Source organism: Octodon degus, unplaced genomic scaffold, assembly GCF_000260255.1.
Source record: "Octodon degus isolate 3935 unplaced genomic scaffold, OctDeg1.0 scaffold00083, whole genome shotgun sequence".
Lineage (NCBI taxonomy): Eukaryota > Metazoa > Chordata > Mammalia > Rodentia > Octodontidae > Octodon > Octodon degus.
Genome location: NW_004524659.1, coordinates 3,459,472 through 3,464,820, shown reverse-complemented (window position 1 = coordinate 3,464,820; position 5,349 = coordinate 3,459,472). Strand labels below are relative to the sequence as shown.

Genomic DNA, 5,349 nt, shown 5'->3' with positions numbered 1-5,349 from the left:
ATCCTCCTGTCTCAGCCTTCCAAAGTGCCACACCCAGCTGACTTTTCGCCCTCCCTCCCTCCCTGCACGCCCCTTCCTTTCCTCTCCCCTACCAGTGAGTCACCTCCCCAGCCCTGAAATTGCTTTTTATAAAGCTTGCACAATGTCCACAATATTCTAGCAGTTATTATCAAAGATAATTGGGGTGTGATTTTATTCTATAAATGTTTATACCACGTGGGGCATTGTTTGTACCAAAACTATTAAAGATGGAGCCCTGTCCTCGGAGTCTTCAGTCCAGTAAGGGCAGTAGAAAATAAGTATGCAGAGAGAGAGAGAGACAGACAGACAGACAGAGACAGATTTTCAGAGAATGATCACTTCCTCAGCTAGGTAGAAATAGTATGATGGGCTGTTGGTATGATGCAGCAGTTAGGGACCAATAAATGCAGTTGGAAAAGAAAGTTTCTCTTGGAGTTGAAAATCAAAGACAAGGAAGGCGCCAAGCAGGAAAAGGCAAGAGGAAACAGCGGATGCAATGGCCCTGGGGTAAGGCCCGGTTTGGCCAGTGTGAAATACATTTGGTTAGAGACAGAGCATTGACACCAACTGAAAGATGACGTGAGAGACTGGCACGGCCAGAACAGGTCACAGAAAAGCAGGACAGGCGCTTGTTACAACGAGAATGAATCTTAAAAACATTTTTTTTTCCACTTGGCAAAATAATCCAGACATAAAAAACCACACACTGCATGGTTCCACATTATATGAAATATTCACAATAAGTCATTCAATCTGTAGAGACAGCGCAGCAGGTGTTGGGCAGAAGCCGGTAGGGTGGGACTGGGCATGACTGCTTAATGAGCACCGAGTTTTCTTCGGAGGTACCTACCATGCGTTGGAAGGAACATAACACGATTGTAGCTGTACAACGCTGTGTATATTGTAAAGGTTTTGCAACGGTTGATTCCACCTCACACCGCTCAAGGGTTTGAAGAGAAGCAGCAATAAGTGGCAATACTTTGAATGATACACAATTTCACTTTTAAAACGCTATTCCTGGGCACAGAGGCGCCTCCGCGGAACCCTGCGGGCTGCGTCTCCAGAGCGCTATGGAAACAGCTCTCCAAGGAGAAGCAAGGGCTTCTGGCCTTCTTTGACCACTAATCCGAAGGGGATCTCCGACCTCACTGCGCAGTGTCCTGCTGCTCTCGGGCCCCTGGGGAGGTGTAGGGAACAGAGCTCAGACCCAGCGCGGTGCTCACCAAAGCCTTAGGTGAGAAAAACTGACCCACCATCCCCAAGGTCCCCCACCCGTCACCCCTTTGCTTCTGGGCCCCAATTTCTGTTAGCAGCAGTGATTGTAGAGAGGACATGGGCAGGCAGCGGTTGAATGGATAGTACAGTTAAGTGGCAATAGTTGAAGATATTCAGTCGTCGCCGGGGTCTGCGACGGAAGAGTTAGCAGCAGGCATCGCCAGCCCCCGCGCCCTTTGCGTGGGTCCCGTACTTCGGCGGGGACTGAAGACCAAGACATCGCTCTTGTGGGCGGGGCAAATCGTCCTCCACGGCCCACACTCTTTACTGCTTTGGTCCTCGGAGTCGCGGGGCTGATCCGGAGGCCAGAGCTGCAGCGAGTCGGCGCCCAAGGACGCTCCCGCCCCCGCGGCGACACGAGGGCCCCGGGCGCCCCCGCCTGGCGCCGCGCCCCGCGCAGAGCCAGGCTCGGGCCACCTCTCCAGGCGCACAGCCAGGAGCGAGGTCGCGGACCTGAGGGCGACCCGCCCCATTAGTCCTCTTGGGCGCCCAGAGGAAGGAAACAGAAAATGAAAATGAAACCTTCCCCAAGGAAAGCCTCCTCCCTGAGCCCGGGGCTGCAGAAGGGCTTCCGTGGCTCCCCTCTCCTCAGCCTGAGCGTGGCTGTCTGTCTGCCCCGTGGTCGCTGTCTCTGAGACCCAGGAAAGGGCTCATCGTGCAAGGCAAAGTCCATCAGGAGCACAGTTACTTCGCTTCATTTTCTGGTATCTGATAGCCCAAAAATTGTAGTATGCAGCAAAAATAGGCTAGCGGGCCAGGCTGGGTGGCACACGCCTGTGATCCCAGCACTTGAAGGCTGAGGCAGGAGGTTCAACCTGAGTTTGAGATCTGTCTGGGCTTACATAAAAGACGAGGCAGTGCTAAGAAGGTGAGAAAAAGAAATTTGGACAGAAGTGTGCACCCTGAGGTGGAGTTTTACAGACCACAGCGGACTTCCTTCTGTCCGTCCCTGCAACAATTATTTCTTTGAAGTCGAACCTCCTGACCAAAGTTTTTGTTTCCTTCCAAGCCCTTTGATTGAACCTGCAGCCCAAAAGCACTTTGGAAACAAAGAACAAAGCAAGGAGTGCCTGAAGAAGTGAAGAACACTTTGTGGGGGACTCCAAGAAACGTGACCCCTGGCCTTCAGCTTTGAAGCTCCTTTTTCTCCCACTGCCTGGATTTGATAAGAGCAAAACTGACACGTTTTAGAGAAACAGCAGCAGCCAGCTTCCTGTCTCAGCCCACTTTTCCCTGGGCGACCCTGCCCTCCCTCTGGCTCGCCCCAGCTACCAGGTAACGGGATTGATGGAGCCCCCTTTCCTTTACCGCCTCTCCCAGCGAACTTCTCATAACCTGATGCATAAATAATCACATGTTTTATAAATAGCTGTGGACAAGAGGCTGTAAAACAACGAAGATATATTTGTGCCTTTATGTCCAAGGAATATTTTCTAAAACGACTGTTTCATTTGGTGTGGGTTGAATGGGGGCGTGTGTATACATAACAATCCCCAAAGTTTGCCCCTCCTCCCCCCCAGGTCAGGCCAGGACTATAGTTAGCAAATTGATAAGGTTCCATGGGTGAGCTTTATTCCTTCTGACAACGAGCCTATGACACTTTATAAAAAGAAGTAATCCAGAACAATCTCTAGGTAATTAACACCTAGATAAACAAACATAAATTTCTATATTGCATTTATTTGGACTACCACTCAAATATGCGTGAACCATGCTTTTTTAATTAAAAGATAAATCCATGTGACACTTAGCCTCAAACTTAATTATTCAGCATAGTATAATAAAAAATAGAGCCCATTAAATGTGTCTTGCACTGTATTTCTGTATTAACAGCAAAACAGTTCGGTCTGGGATCATTTAAATTTTCCCCCTCCCCTTTGCTTGTGATTCCCCCGTTCACATAAGCGCTTCTTCTCCCTCCTTGTCTCCCCAACGCCCCCCAATATCTCTCTTTTTCTCTTAACACCAACAGGTGAAGAGATTAAAACTCCACACAAGGCCCTCCATGGAATGCTCAGCTGGGCGACATTTTTAATATTGCATTACCTTATGAAATTTCCTCCTTCCCTATGGAAACATACCTCCAGTTCAGTGGAATGTGCCCAGCCCTTCTATCTTGAAGTGAAGATCACAATATTTAATACTAATTTCCTTGGGATTGAGCTTACAGCACACCAGGTGAGGTTTCCATAATATACTGTTACAATACAGATGCTAAACAGGGGGAAGTGTGCAAATCCCAAACTATGAGAGACAGCAGGCTTATCATCTTTGTAAAAGTTTCTCAGCACAATATAGTATCTTAATGCCATGTAGCAGCAGCTCGGTAGCTTCTGGCTGCTAGGAAGAGAAATTTATACGTGCGTCATCCCCACCTGGGTGTGAAGTGGGAACAAAGATCCACTCAGTTACTGGTGAGAATGGACAACCGATGCCCACGTGCCAGACCTCGTGCTAAATGTTCTGTGCCACTGTCACTTTTCATTTTTGTGGCAAAAGTGTTGTGGCACTAAGGATTCCAACACAGGTCTTGCCCTGCAGAGCCACACTCTGAGCACCCTGGTCCCCAGCTTGCCCCAGAAAGGGAGTCCTCGTCCATAGACAGCTGTGAGTGACCACCTGACTTGGTGAGACATGTGGTTTTGGATGAAATGGGCTTAGAGCTTAGACCTGGGCTGCCAGCCATTCAGGCTAGTGCAGAACTGCCCTGGCTTTAGCAGTAAAAGCCTACTGTCCTGGGAAAGCCAGGATGGCTGGGCAACCTATATTGGCTCCTCTGCTAAGCGAAGTTGCTTTCACTTGGTCCTGTGCACAGATTGATCAATGGGAGCTATACCAAGGCCTGAAGTGGTCACAGGGACTTCACCTAGTTCTTACTAGGACACTGAGACACCCAGATGCCAGAGGAAACTACCTTCTCTCAGATCTTGTAAGTCTGTTTGAGGAAGCCTATGGACTGGATATGATCTGAATCTTAGCTGAGCAGGGTCAGAATGCCCTACGCCTGCAGAATAAACTACTAGTTCCATGTTCTTGAGTGCCCATAGCCACTGTCACCTTGGGAAACAGTCCTTCAAACCTGGCAACATCTATCTTGTTCTCCATGCAGTTCTCTATATATACTATCTCATTAAACCTCAGAGTAAGCCCTGTGTTGTCCTCATTCTTACTTTCCAACATACAGTTGGAAAAATAGATTAAAAGAAATTCAAGGACCAGCCAGGTTCACACAGTTACTGAGAGCCTGAGACAGGACTGGAAAGCCTGTCCACACCTAGCCTGGATTTTGTAACCGCTGCTTCCACCAACTGGCATGGTATACTTCACCTCTTGGACTATGGACTCCTTAAAAAGTCTGCTATATGAGAAAGTGCTGTTCTCTATGCATGTCTTCTTCTAGAACATTCATATTTGGTCATGTGATTATCTGATTAAAGCCTGTTTTCTCAGACAGCAAGGCCAATGCCTGGCACACAGTAGGCGCTAGGTAAATATTTGTGAGTAGAACAAAATCTACCTCCAAGGCTGATCCTTTTCCCAATGTGTTTTCTGTTTCCCCAGCCACTTCCTATTTTCCTTGAGAATGACAACAGAAATGTTAATGTTCCAATCTTTCAGATGAGGACATTGGAAACTAAGAGACTATGACATTTATCCAGGATTGCTTTGTCTGAAGGATGCATATGGACGAATCCCAGCCACTTGAGCACCAGGGAAACTTTCCACAGCGCAGGGGGTCTTATTAATGCATAGCTTTTCATGGGCATAGTATTAATCTCCAATTTATCCACAACTCATTGTGCCACAGTAGACATAATGCTTCGTATTTGTAGTGTACCTCACAAAACATACATAGAATTTACTCACTTTATTCCACTTAGTTCTCATAACGTTTCATAGATGATTAATGAACTCAGAACACATGATTTGTTCACAATTACACAGCTAAAGAGTAATATAATTAGGGTTCCAAGTCAAGCCGAGTCATTACACTAAAACTTTCGTGTTCTTTACATTTTCCTGAATCTATCCCCAATCATCTCTATTAGTTCA

General features: G+C 47.4%; 1 long non-coding RNA gene across 1 annotated transcript; it reads left to right on the top strand.

Annotated features, from left to right (window-relative positions):
• The first annotated feature begins 2,288 nt into the window (after nt 1-2,288).
• Nucleotides 2,289-5,038, top strand: LOC111818199. The gene is made up of 3 exons (XR_002822248.1): nt 2,289-2,571; nt 3,269-3,474; nt 4,915-5,038. It is a non-coding gene; the product is annotated as an uncharacterized LOC111818199 (long non-coding RNA).
• Nucleotides 5,039-5,349: the final 311 nt, after the last annotated feature.